This window comes from Canis lupus, chromosome 38 (genome assembly GCF_003254725.2).
Source record: "Canis lupus dingo isolate Sandy chromosome 38, ASM325472v2, whole genome shotgun sequence".
NCBI lineage: Eukaryota > Metazoa > Chordata > Mammalia > Carnivora > Canidae > Canis > Canis lupus.
Window position 1 is genome coordinate 16,141,997 of NC_064280.1, and position 14,620 is coordinate 16,156,616.

Consider the following 14,620-nt stretch of genomic DNA (forward strand, 5'->3'; position numbering starts at 1 on the left):
CTAGGTCAACATCCAGAGGGGCCCCACTGTTGCCATTTGAAAGAAATTTCCTGTACTATCTCATCATTGCTAGAGATGCAGGCTCCACTGAAAAAGCTGTATTCCCTCCTAGGTCAGAACAGGAGTCCTACGGATTCCCCTGCCAATACCAGGAGTGACCCTGTACTGCTGCTCATGATGGCAAAAGAGAACACCCACCCAGAAAGGTCCCGGCGCCCACATGTGCAGCATGGATAGTCACGTCAACTTTGGCACCTATAAGCCTTGGATCGAATGCAGAATATTGGATCACCTCTCCTGTTAGCGTTGGTTTCTTTCCCCAAAGTTCCAAGAAGTCTAGGTTTGCTTTTGCATGTCTTACTAAAATTATGAAAAGCCCAGAATTGTGAGTCACTCAAGTTGGGAATAATTAGAAAAAGTTAGGAGATGTGTTTTAGGGAATAGAAAAGAGACATCATGCCGGATGCAGAGCAGGAGAGAGAGAAGCTTAGGAAAGGGACTTTGGCATGAAGTATTCTGTGCAGGGGAGTCTTTCTACACGCATGTGTGAGTGTGTGTGTGTGTCTGTGTGTGTGTGTAAGGGAGGAAGAGGGAGGTGGGGAGTTAAAGGCATCTAGGCAGTGAGCTGAACAGATTATTTAGATAAAGATTAGTGAGAGCTTTTTCTGTCTCAAGCTCCAACGTTCCTATGTTCCTTCTGAAGCAGACAGAACAACTTGGAACCATAAAACCAGAAAGGCATTGGACAGTTGGATGACGGACTTGATACAGAACAGGTGCCTCTTGGTATGTGAATTATTCAGAACAAAGCAAAATGTATCTACAAGCATCTCATTGAAATGCTGAGAAAAGAATACCAGGGAAAGGATCTGGTTCAGGGATTCTCAACCAGGGGATGTTTCTCCCCTGGGGACACTTGGGAATGTCTGGAGACACTTATGGTTGTCACAACTACGACGAAAACTACTGGCATCTAGGAGTGCCTGGGTGGCTCAGTCGCTGTGTCCAACTCTTGATTCCAGCTCAGGTCATGATCTCAGGTCCCCCACTCAGTAGGGAGTCTGCTTCTCCCTTGCCCCAGCCCCTCCTCCAGCTCAAGTGCTCTCTCTCTCTCTCTCTCTCTCTCAAATAAATAAGAAATGAGAGGGAGGGGTAGGGGGAGAGGGAGAAGCAGGCTCCCTGCTGAGCCGGGAGCTTGAGTCCGGGCACCATCCCAGGACTCTGGGATCATGACCAGAGCCAAAGGCAGGTGCTTAACCAGTTGAGCCATCCAGGCGCCCCAGTGAATAAATAGATATTAAAAAACCCCAACTACTGGCATCTAGTGGGTGGAGGCCAGGGATGCCACTAAACATTGTGCAGTGCATAGGACAGCCCTTTCCCAAATAAAAAGGATCTGGCCCCAAATGCTAATAGTGCTGAGTTGGAGAAACCATGGTCTGGTGAGAAGGGGATGGCAAATAAATATTTAATTTTATGGTTCTAATGATTATTTCGAAATACTTCAAAATTTAAGTTATGTATTTATTTTGCTGTTTTTTTGTGTCTCATTGAATATGAAAATATTTAGGAAAGCTTTTTTTTTTTAAAGTTCTTTTGGAACCTCTGTCTTCCAGCACAAATGTTTCTAATAAGATCTTCAATTCTTCAGTTCACATACGATGGGGCTTTCGAGAATTTAGTTCTTGCAGTTGGTGAAGGACTACTGCATGGCCACTATTGATTAGAGAATGAAAACTGCTCTGTTTGAAATGTTGTGGTCAGAACTTGGGAGATGGCGTCTACACATCCATCCAGCAAAGGGATTTTCCTGGGAACTTGGGTTTCTGGGATTGTGGCACGATAGAATCACAGAATAGTCAGGTTTGTCTTGTGCCAGGGGTGTGACTGTGTGAAACCCAGTGTGTAGGTTTTAAGGCTCTGAGAAGAGATTTTTGTAAGATTTTTCCCACCTCCTCCTATATTTTATATAACAAATTTCTAAACATTGCTCAAAAGAATTTTACAATGAACACCACCAAGATTATGTGGTTAACTTGTGCTGTATTTGTTTACACATTTGAGCCTACCTCTCCATGGCTTCATCTGTCCACAAATCTACTTGCTATTCTGAAACATTTCAGAGTCGTGCATTTCATCAGCTTACTTTACTCCTAAATCCTTTGCTTTGCATTCATGAACTAGAATGCAGTGTCTGATTAGGGTGTTTTCTATTATTATTATTATTTTTAAATTTTTCAGTGGAGGGTGAATTCTTTATACAAAAGCACAAATCTCTGGGTGTACTTTTCCATCCATTTTGGCAAATTGATACACACATATAACACCGACCCCTATCAAGGTTTAGAACATTACCATCAGTCCAGAAGTTTCCCTCATTCTTTTTTTTTTTAAGATTTTATTTATTTATTTATGACACACACACACACACACACACACACACAGAGGCAGAGACACAGGCAGAGGCAGAGACACAGGCAGAGGGACAAGCAGGCTCCATGCAGGGACCCCGATGTGGGACTCGATCCCAGGACTCCAGGATCATGCCCTGGGCCGAAGGCAGGTGCTAAACTGCTGAGCCACATAGGGATCCCCCTTATGCTCCTTCTCCACCAGTCTCTGCTCCTGCAATACTGGTCTGACTTTTTTTTCCACCCTAGGTTAGTTTTGTCTACTCTTGCAAAGCATTTTTGGCAATACAGGGATGAATTCTGGCTCTTTTTCCCAATCAGGTTGGCCAAGCATATCAGCACCCCTAAATGGGAGTTCCTCTCCACCTGGCTTCTTTCCTCAACTCACTGCTGCCCTGGGGGTTCATTAGGCACCATCTCAGAGACCACTGGCTTCATGCTTCCTGTCCAGCTGGGTAGCTGCTTTGCATCCCATCCCCTCTTGCTTTCCACCCTATCCGCGTGGGACCAGTGTGAATACATAACAAAATAGACGTGCTTATTATTTGAATCACTCTTGGATGATCCTTCTATTGCTTGTAATCAAACACAGGCTCTCTATTGCCCATAGGCAGAAATTGAAATTATTTGGAATTAAATACAAGGCCCATTGAGATCAGATGCCTGGCTCCTTTTCCAATCTCATCTCTTATCAGGTCTTCCTGAGTGGCCTATATTCCGACTCTACCAAATTACTGATCATTACCCTAAAATGCTAAGCTCTTTGCTGGAATATTGTCTTTCCCTTGTTCGCTTTGGTAATTCCTACAGAGTCTTCAAAATTAATCTCACCTAGTCCTGGAAGCCTTTGCATATCTCCTCAGCTACCTCTCCTAGAACTTACGCATTTTAGAGGTAGCCACCTTTATGAGACTGGTATATCTTTATAGAATTTTTATCAATGCATTTATATGTAAGATAGAAAAAACAATAGTAAAAATCATAACTGACGTAATATTCTATCTATTAATCTGCAATCAGGTATTTGCATCATCTCCAACTCACTGACCACCGAATCCATCCCCAAGTTGCTTCCCCCACATCTTTGGGATGTGGTTTGGGTACAGCTTACAGGGGAGAACTAGAGGGATTAGAGGTTCCTGTACTTTGCTATTTTTACAGGAAATTCAATTCTTGGTCTTGGCCCCAAGTGTCTTTCTCCCCCTGTATTGTCTGCCTTCTTGAAGCTGTAGAATGTGCTAAGGAAATCAGATTCGGTGACGGAATCACCCAGCCCTGCTCGATGACCTTGAATGATGGGCCTGTCTTGGGCTGAGGTATTCTAGTACTGAGGATGTGGATGATCCTGAAAGGCTTGCAGCTAGGTCCTGCCGTGTACTGCTGCAGCTCTCAAAGCTGCGCCCTGAGTTACCATCCCTCCTCTTGGTCTGACCATTAGACCCAGAGTTCCAGAACCGTCTCCTCATACTGGCTCTGTCTGATTCATGTTCACACGGTTCCAAAAGCCATTGTACTCTCTTGTCTCTGATAGTTTCTCTTGAGATAAAAACAGATGCTCAGAAGCAAACTCCCTCCCCCATTTTATTATATTATTATATTTAAAGACAAACTGCTTTGGGCATTAAGATACCGCTATCTCCATCTGTTTGCATCATTTAATTTCCTGCCAAAAATTTATACGCTAACCTGATTTTAATGGGCAAAACTAGAGCTATCGTTTCCTTTCACACAAGGCAAGTCAGGGATGTTCATTTTCCACTGCCCCTGCTCCATGCCTCCATCACATGAACCCTGGCTAAGAGTTCTCTCTCATACTCTGGAGGGAAAACTTTATTTAAAAATATTTTTTATGGATGAATGGGGCTTAAGGGAAGCTAACTTGCCTAGGAGCTCCGGTTTGATTTTTCTTCTTGAGCTCGCTTCCTTTACTTTAAAGATTCCTCAGAAACAACTTTAGATGTATGAGAATCCAAAATTATGTTTAAATCTCTTTTATAAATTCCTGAAATTACTGAGATGATAAGGGGCTGGAGGAAGCATCACTGCTGGGTGATGTGTTGTGTTCATCTTATTCCTGTCAAATGACTAAGGTCTATTCTGATATGGTGCCATCTCCAGGAGCCATAAAGTGCCAAGTCCTAATAGATGACACCCATGGTTTGTGTCTACAGTGAAATAGAATTTATTAATTTAAAGCTCAGCCATCCTTGCCAAGTATTTCTTTAAACACAAACCCTTAAATTATTGCTAGCTTTCTGCCATGCTTTGAGTGTCAGATGATGAGGGACCTCTTCCAGGGAGCTCTCCGTGAAGAACCTCAGCCTTATTTGATTCCATATGTCATGGCTCCAGTGGATACAGACTCAAAGTATGCTGGGTTATCAACCACTGGATCTGAAGAGCCATCAGAAGATGCCGGAACTTGGAAAGGGGCCTTGAACTGGGATTCCAGCAAGGACAAAAGAAGGCCAAACTTGAGTATGTATCTGGGACACCAGACATAGGAATGGTTCAAGTCATTGTCAGTGCACCTGTCAGGGCAAATTAGCACTATGGTTCTGTCTGACATCAGATGCTGGAATATTGGGATGCTGGAACTCTTGACAAAAATGCTGGCTTTTTGAGTGATAATGCATCTCATGGCAGGAGCTCAGTAGACCTGAGAGCATGTACGTTGGAGGAGGCATAGGACTCAGGATGCAGCCTCCAGGGGCAGGGTATCAGAATGGGTCAGTAGTTTGGTGGTGACGGTGGTTGGAGGCCCAATCACTTCATGGACTAGAAGTCTGGTTTCAGAAGAGCACTCTGAAGAGGAGTTGCTCAAGAGCAAAATGAAATGTTTACTAAAACATTTGGTTTACTTTAAGTAATATTTTCTCCAATTAAAACATTAAAATACAAACATATTTGTATATACAACTTGGGAAGAAACTCATAGAAAAACACAAAGAGAAGTTTCAGAGTTGGCCTGGGCCGGCAGCATATTAGAGCCCAGGGTGAGGACGCGGGACAGACCTACTGCCCGCTGCTGGCCTCTTCCTGGGATGCAGCAGGTGGAGCCCTGGCCCAGAGCCTCCCTCTCACCTGGGCTGCACTGGGCGCCAGGGACTTGGGCTGGGAGCAGCTGCTGGTGCCACTGGCCTGGGGACCGACATCTGGTGATTTTGAAGAGAAGCCTGATCAGCCAAGATGAAAATCCCTGCTTCCTTTACCTGAGATGTGACCCTAATGCAGTGAGTACAAAATGATTTTCTACAAAAAATATTTACAATTGGAGTACTCTAGTCATGCTTGTAAAATAAAGTTGCTCTCCTATGCAACTGCAGGAAGTAGCACGTGTTCCTCAGGAAAGTTATGGTGTCCACAAGGAAGGTTCTAGCAGGTTCTTCAAAGACCTCTTCTGCCCTAGCACCGAGGGTCCGAACTTCCAGAGGGTCTGAACTTCCAGAGGGTCTGAACTATAATGGAGTCTGTGGGGTCAAAGTTGTCACCTGGTGCTCACCAATCAATGAATATGGTTCAATCTTAGCAGCAGAATCATATTCCCACAGGAGAGCAGTTTCAGTCACTTTGGAAATACAGGACATACAAGCATATGATTGACACACAATTGTCCTCTTTTTCTGGAGCTTTGGACATGGCACCCTCCACACCTTTTCCTTCTGGAACTGGATTGACATCTGGAACTGTGACTGAAGACCCAACGCTGTGTTGAGAGAAATCTGCAGCTCCCCTGGAGGAAATAAACATCACGGTGTAAGATTGTGCCACAAAATCATTCTCTTCTTGGGAGGGACCTTAAAAATGCAGTTTCTTCTTTCCCACCAAAGAAAGCAAGTGACAAGTCAAATATACTTACCTTGGAGTTGCTGCGTTTCTGCAGAGTGTATGTAGTCTAGTTAAACATCTCTGCGAGGGTCGTAATGCCAAGTGGTGGGAAAGCATCACTAAAGGCCAGGGAAGACATTGTTGGTGTTGCGATGGCGGAACAATCTGGGTGCTCCTACTTGGAAAAGATTCTTACTGAAAATATGGGACCAATGGGAAAAGAAACTTCTGGACTATGTTGATCAGTGGATATACAAACTCCAGGAACATGTAGATACGAAGTCTGCTTTGTTAATGGACCCACTGCTGAGTCTCTACTCCCCAGCCACTGGTTTGGCTCTAAGTGTGACTCTGGAGAAGGGCTTTCAAATGGAGAAAGATAAGTGCTCAACATGGACAAGGTATTACAGATATTTATTATATACTTATTGTGAAGCCAAAACCCCAAAAGATCAAAGATAGCATTTAATGTCATTTGAAGACCATCATCTTAGGTGTTCATTTTATTTTATTTTATTATTTATTTTTAAAAGAGTTTATTTATTTATTTGGGAGAGAGAGAGAGAGAGATCATAAGCAAGGGGGAAGGGCAGAGGGAGAAGCAGACTCCCAGCTGAGCAGAGAGCCTGACGCAGTCCTTGATGCCAGGACCCTGGAATCATGACCTGAGCTGAAGGCAGATGCTTAATCGACTGAGCCACCCAGGTGCCTTTGGTGTTCATTTTAACTGTTCTTGTTACTGTAGATCTAATACAGTGCACTAAGATTAACATGATAGTGTCATGAATTATTTTGTTTGTAATATTTTTTACTTTTATTCACTTTTATTTTTGCTTAACATTTAAACTTTTTAGAGATTTCTTTTTTTAGAAACATTTATTTATTTGAGGGAGAGAGGGAGAGTGGAGTGAATGGAGGGAGGGGTAGTGGGAGAGGGAGAGAGAGAGACTCCTCAAGGAGACTCCCTGCTCCAGGCAGAGCCTGACAAGGGGAAAACTTTTTAAGGATTTTTAATTCAATTCATTCATCTGTATTGTGTGTGTGTTTGATTTAAATACTGCTTTATTTTCTACAAAGACCTTATGTTTTAGGAGTACAAAAAAAATGCTTCTAGTATTTGATATATTTTTCTTTTTCTAATTGATTATCTTTGGAAAACCAAGTGCTTAAGAGTTGCAACCTTGAATTTCAGATCACAGAAGTTACATTTTATATTGTTTATTTCAGATAAAAAAATAGATGTGATGTTTCTGCAACGTTAGTTTACACCGGGGGCCATTCATTTTATGTCCTGTCACACTGGAGCTATACTATGGATAAGAAGGAAAAAATCAGAACTGGCATATTTCTGAGGATTATTACTTTAGATTTAGTGTTTGACATAAAACAAAAGAAGTCATCTTGTTGCATCTCAATAAACCCAGAAAGTATAAGGAACTCTTCTTTTTTGAGCCGTTGGTGGTTCTTCTCTCCTGGGTGTTTTTCTGATATGTTTAAAGTGTAAAGTGCTGAGGCTCTTGCGGTGAAGGAGGAAGGCATATGAGTCAAGGAAATTGTGTATTTCTCTGGTAGACACAATTTTCAGAAATGACAACTATTTTATGTGCCTTGAGGGATGGTGTATTTGCATCTAAAAAATAAATGCACTTACTCTACAGAAAGAAGAAAAAAGACACAAACAGGTAAACCCTCTTTATGATCTGATTAACTACAATTGGTACTTGCTGTTCGAATCTCTGTAATGGGAAGCTTGGTATCCTATATATAATTTTGAAATTTTTAAAATAATATGAATTCCATATTTTTAATTGCAAAGCTATCTTTACATACAACTTTATGCATGTCTGTATTCTTTAGAACATATTCTTTGGAGTGTTTTTTTTTGTTGTTTGTTTTTTTTCTGGATCATAGGGAATATGCCTGTCATCTAGAACGGTTGTCGGAACTACGCCATAGAAGCTGTGCTCTCTTTGTCACTGACGGGGCTTTTCTGAGTCTGAGCTCCATGGGGGACTCAAGACAAGAGAAAGATGCATGGAACTCAAGAGGCACATTTTGGGAAAGTTCTCTGGCCTGGGGATTGAAGAGTTTGAGGCTTCTGGTCTTGGCTCTGCCACATAGCTTATATATGACTTTAGGCAAATAGTGATCCTTTTGGCCTTTGTTTTCCCCATCTGTGAAATAATGTGGTTGGATTTAATAAACTCTCAGCTCCCTTCAAACTTTGACATTGACTCATCCTCAGTGACAGTGAAAACACTGAGTGAATCACCCAGCTAAATATTCACACTGAGTGCTTGATGAACTTGGTTGGTCTTTCAGAAGCAGGCCCTTGCTGCACAGATCAAGAAGGAAGACAAACTTTGGGTCCTGGAAAATAAAACTCACCACCCCCACCCCCAACCTGAGACACCCAGAAGCTGTCACACTTTCAAGAATGAATTACAGAACGACATCTCCCCTTCTTTTATGCTCCCCTACATGGCAGAGACAGTAAATTCTTACTTCATGGAATTAATTTCTAGGGTGTCTTATTTTTTCCTCTCATGTGGCTGCCTCATATAAACAGATGGGGAAAAGGCAGAAATGAATGGTGGAGTGCAACTATGCGAACTCATAAATATGAAAATATGAAAGTGGGACTTGGTGAAGGGATCCAGGCAACCAGACAGAGGGGAGCGGCTGCCGCGTGAACTCAGGGAGGTGGATGGCCCACATGGACCACGACAAACCCTGGGGCAGCCTTGTGCTCTGGCCCTTTTTGGGGCTGCCTCTTCTGCTCTGGCTCAAACCCTAGAATTGTTTCCCAGCTTTTCATGCTGCAAACAAGGCACATGGCACAATCTGGTAATTTAATCGATTCCTCCTGGCTGATGGGGCCAGCAGACCAACGATTAGTTCTTCTCTCTTGGCGCATCTTAGTTGCTGTTAAAAAGTGCTTCTAAGTGCCTAGAATAAAGCACTTTATTCTTTAAAGGTGTGGGGGTGCCTGGGTGGCACAATTGGTTAAGCTTGGGACTCTCGGTTTCTGCTCAGGTTGTGATCTCAGAATCCTGATCTTGGGGTCATGGGATCGAGTCCCACCTAGGTCTCCATGCTCAGTGCAGAATCTGCTTGAGATTCTCTCTCTCCCTCTCTTTCTGCCCCTCTCCTCATCCCCTCTCTTTCAACAAATTAATAAATCTTAAAAAAAGAGAGAGACAGAGAATGAAGCACTATGTTCAGGTACCTGGTGGGAACCTGGTGGGAAGGCAGCCATCCCGTGGCTAATTTATTTCAAATTACACCCAGGAAATGCAATTTATTTAAACCCTGGGCCAGAAGTTAGGGCTGAGGGAGAGCCACCAGGAGCAGCCACAAATATTAAGTATTGCAGAGCTGGATAAGGCAGGGATGGAGATCCAATGACTGTTTAAATTATTATAGAATGTAAACTCATCAGATGACATCTAATCTGGCCATATTTCCCTCAATTATTTCACCCCAGCAGGGTTTCTTTCCCATCAGTACTGGATCACGGAGCTGTCAGCTGGCGTTTTTGAAGGGTGATTTGTTGGTCTAATGATGATACTGAAATCTGTTTATGGTTGTTTATCTAAGGGTCATCTTTCTTCTGAGGCAGCTTTCTTCTCCTGGGATTCTATTGGGAGCTCTCTCAATTCCCCAAACAGAACAACTGTCAGGGTTTCATAAAGGGTAAATATTCTGTCCATGTTAATTTTATGACCTATGACTGTCCATAGCTACCGAGCCAACTATGTTAATAATGATGCCTTATACGTGGAAGATGCTTTAATGTTCACCCAGCACACTCACATCTATTGTTTCACAGGCTGATTATACCTAGCACAGTGATTGCACAAACCGATTGTACTAACGGTAAAAACAATGACAATATATAGAGAGTAGTTGGCAGTGTTGCAGGCAATATTTTAAGCAACAATCCCAGGATGTGAGTACTACCATCCTCTCCATTTTACAGAAGAGGAAATTAAGGCTCAGGAAGATTAAGCAACTTAGCTGAAGTCACACAGATGGTAGTCTGGGCTACTTACTGAAGGCAGGGGCATGATAGCAGCACGGTGTGGAGGAGGGCAGGGCAGAGGGGATGGAAAAGTACTTATAGGGGATTTGGCTCTAAAATCATTGGTGACTCTCGGAAGGCTCAATACATTTAAAAAAATGTTGTATTTTTCTTATAATTTTTTGCAAAATTTGCACTCTATAATATACCCGAGTGTCTTTTATTCCAAATCTAGATCAATTTTCTAAAGAAAGCTTATGCTTCAGGATGTGCCTTGTTACCTTGAAGTCTCTGATAGGGCAACCACTTGGTACCTCTGGGATCAGGTGTTGCCTAGTCTGAGAAATCAAGGAGTTATGGAGAGGTCACTGGGATGTGAGTCAGGAGGGAACAAGGGTTTTGTTCCAGTGTTTCTACTGAGTAGCTCTGGGACCATGCACAAGTCTTGTGCATGTCTGAGTTTGGAGTTTTTCATGTGTGAAGTGAGGAGTTGGATCATAGGGGCTGTTCTTATACTAGATTCCTGAGATTCCTCAGGGATCTAGACAGATGGGGACTCTCATGCTTGGAGGATTTATTTTGTTTTATTATTTTTTTAAGATTTTATTTATTTATTTGAGAGAGAGAGAGAGAGAGAGCATGAGCAGGGGGAAGGGCAAAGGGAATTCAGGCTCCCCTCTGCCTAGGGAGCCCTACTCCGGGCTTGATCCTAGGACTGCTTGGATGATTTAGGTCTTCATCGGCAGGGGACTTTGCCTCATGACTATGGATCTGTATCCTTGGCTTTCAGGGGATTCATAAATTCATGGAAATCATTTATAAATTTGATTGTAGGTAGGCATATATGCATTTTTCTGGGGAGAAGCTCCATAATTTTCAGTAGATTATAAAAGGACCCCTAAGACAAAAAGTTCACTAAGATTAGTGACTAGTTTACATTGTTAGTCAGTAATCAAAAGGGAGGAGTGGAGCTTGGGAGTCTTTGACACCAACAGGTAATTCTGATATCCATTTGCTATTAGCTTTTTGTATTCCAAAGAGTAGTTTTTTTGTATTCCAAAGATAATTTGAAAAAAAGATCATTAGGACTTTACTAGATTTTTACTAAATCATTAAAATGAAAAGCCAACATTTACAAAATTTTATTGTTTTTTCCCTATAAAAGTACTCTACTTTGTAAAAATGGAATTGACATTAAAGAAAATGCTTTTTAAAAATTTCCTTTTGAATTTTTGCTTTAACATAATTGTTCATAATTTTGATTTATTTTCTTCCCAAACTTTCCATATAATACTTATTATACAACAATTGTAGTTCTAATTCAGATGCAATTTATATCTTACTTTTTATGTACTAGTATATCATAGTTTCCAGAGTTTGAAATAAATATAACTTTTAATATAAGAGGAGTCCACTAAGTTGATGTTTTATATCTTATCTTTTTAAAAAAGATTTTATTTATTTATTTATTCATGAGAGACCCAGAGAGAGAGGCAGAGACACAGGCAGAGGGATAAACAGGCTCCCTGTGGGGAGTCCGATGTGGGACTTGATCCTGGGACTCTGGAATCATGCCTTGATCTGAAGGCAGATGCTCAACCACTGAGCAACCTAGACATCCCCGTATCTTATTTTTAATAGAATTTTGGAATTTTGTACTCTTAATGCAAAAGACATCAAGCCCCAGATTCAAGAATCACTACAAATCCTGCAAATCCCAAACTGGCTAAAAGAAACCCACTGGTAGGCATATCATAGTAAGACTTAAGAAAAACAAATACAAAACACAAACAGAAACAAACTTAAAAGCAGCTAGAAAAACCTTGGAAAGAATCTTAAAAAGGAAGAAAATCAGGCTTTAACTCATTTCTCAAGAGAAACAATCAAAGCCAGAAGACAATAGTATAATGTATTTGCTTTTGAAAGAAAATAACTGCCAACATAGAATTCTACACTCAAGGAAATGTTTAAAATGAAGGCAAAAAAAGTCACATTTTTAAAAAACAGAAACAACTTCTCAGCATATCTATACTAAAAATCACTATAGTGAGTTCTTCAGGAAGAAGTAAAATTATTCCAGATTGGGGAAAAAAAAACTGTAGAAAGAAACACAAAACAATATAATGGATAAATACATGGATAAATATAAACAACTATTTTCATAAAAAATAGTAATAGTGTCTCATGGTATGAAACATATGTGAATACAATACTTGACAACAAAGCTCAAAAAGAGAGGAATATAAATGGAATAAAAAAATTTTTTTTAAAAGACATATATTTTAGAGAGAGTGTGAGCTCGAGCAGGGGGAGGGGCAGAGAGAGAGGGAGAGAGAATCTCAAGCAGACTCCCCACAAAGTGTGGAGCCTGACATGGGGCTTGATCCTAGGACATAACAATCATGACTTGAGCTGAAATAAAGAGCCAACTGTTGAACTGACTGAGCCACCCAGGTGCTCTGGAATTTATTTTAAATTTTAAAAACATTTTGTTTTTTACTCCATGTTTTATTTTGGGACATAAAAGTTCTAATTTATGTTAGACTTTATAAGGTCAGGGTTTGATGTTTTAATCATCAGGGTGACTGCTAAAGAGAAATAGTAAAAGAATGTATAATTAACAGGCCAATAGTGGGGAACAGAAATCTTAAAAAAAAAAAACAAAACTACTGAGATTTTGTTCAAGAAAGGGCGAGAAAAGAGAGTTAAAGGAAAATATAAAAGGTGAGGCATTATAAAACAAATAGTAGAATAATAATAGTTTAAGTACAAATATATTGGTAGATACATTAAATATAAATGTACTAAATGGCAATATTAAAAGACAGAGATGACAGGCTGGATTAAAGATCACAACCAGTTGAATGATGCCCAGAGGAAACAGACCTTAAGTATAAAGATACAGACATTTTGAAAATAAAATGATGGAAAGAGATGTGATGTTATCATAATTTAAAGTAAGCTGGAGTATCTATTCTGTTGGACAAAGAAGACAAAGTCCAGAGTACTACTGTAGCAGAAGAGGGGTAGTTGATAATGATAAAATGTCAATGCACCAGGGATGCAGAAAAATTCTAAGTTGTATATAATTTATAGCATAGCCTCAAAATACATGAAGCAAAAAATGACCAAAATAAAGGGAAGAGTAAACAAATCCACAAATGTGGAATATTCAAAATTCTCAGGATGTAGCTTTTGAGAATGCAAGATCAACTGTTCTTTTCTCATATAGAATGGTAAAAAGGATTTTAATGTCCACAAAATGTCCTTATTCTTTTGAATAATTTCTTTTGAATAAGGAAGAAGTATAAGATATAATTTTTTAACTTTGATATGAATATATATATATATATATTAAATTCCCAGAGAGCTCTATCTATATGTAGTGAATGAGCTTCTTTATTTTTTTTTTTCTCATTTTCCTGTCACCGGACCTCAGGTGCAGAGAATTCCCTTATTTATATTCCTTAATTCAGAGCACATTGTCATCATCTATACAGGGCCTCTTTTTTGTTTAAATTTATTTTTCTCTTTCTTTTTCAATTTCTACTCCCACTGGGTCTCAAAATCCTGCCTTTCTTGTATGTTCTCCCCAAGTATCCTTGGGAATTAGAATGTTCAGAATCTCTTGACAGTAAAGTTCCACTTTATATTTTGCCAATGAAAAATTCTTATAAAGGATTTGGAAGGCAGACTAGATGCAGATGTCATTAATTTTCCTCCCTCTGTGGTAGGCAGACATCAGGATTTAGACGGATGAGATTTTACAGCATTTTACTGCATCAGAGGCAAGAGGGAATTCCTGTAGTGTTTGACTTGGTTGGCAGAAAACTCCTAATTCTCCGAGAGGTAGAAACATTCTTCCTTGACCTTTACTCCTCCATCCACTCTGTGGATTTTTAAGTACCTAATTACTTGTATTAAATCCCTTCCTCCTTGAAATACATTGTGTGTTAGTGTGTTCCTGACCGAATCTTGACTGATAAAATATTTGGTATCAGCAGTGGTTGTAGGAAATATATCTTTACATATGGAAAGCTGGGATTTGTTATTTGACCTAGTTACATTTGAAAGCAGTGGTGACATAATTGCTGGTGGCATGGATATTAATAATCCATGGCATGCAATAACAAAAGCATTATTTAAAGGATCACCTGTTGTTGCCTACAAACTTTCTTTTGAAGATGAGACTTTGAGTGACCAAGTAGCTGTTGTAGTAGATTTTAAGTATGGAAATAAAGACTACTGGGACTATGGAGGGGGACAATGGCTTATGACTGCTATAGAGTTTAAATGATCTGATTAAAGCACAATTGGAGGAGCCAGAGAGTGTGGATGCCTGGGCTAAAAGAATCTC

At 40.3% G+C, this 14,620-nt stretch overlaps 1 pseudogene; it reads left to right on the forward strand.

Annotated features, from left to right (window-relative positions):
* Nucleotides 1-6,622, forward strand: part of LOC125754538 (ATPase PAAT-like) — a 31,593-nt pseudogene extending 24,971 nt beyond the window's left edge.
* The last annotated feature ends 7,998 nt before the right edge of the window (nucleotides 6,623-14,620 follow it).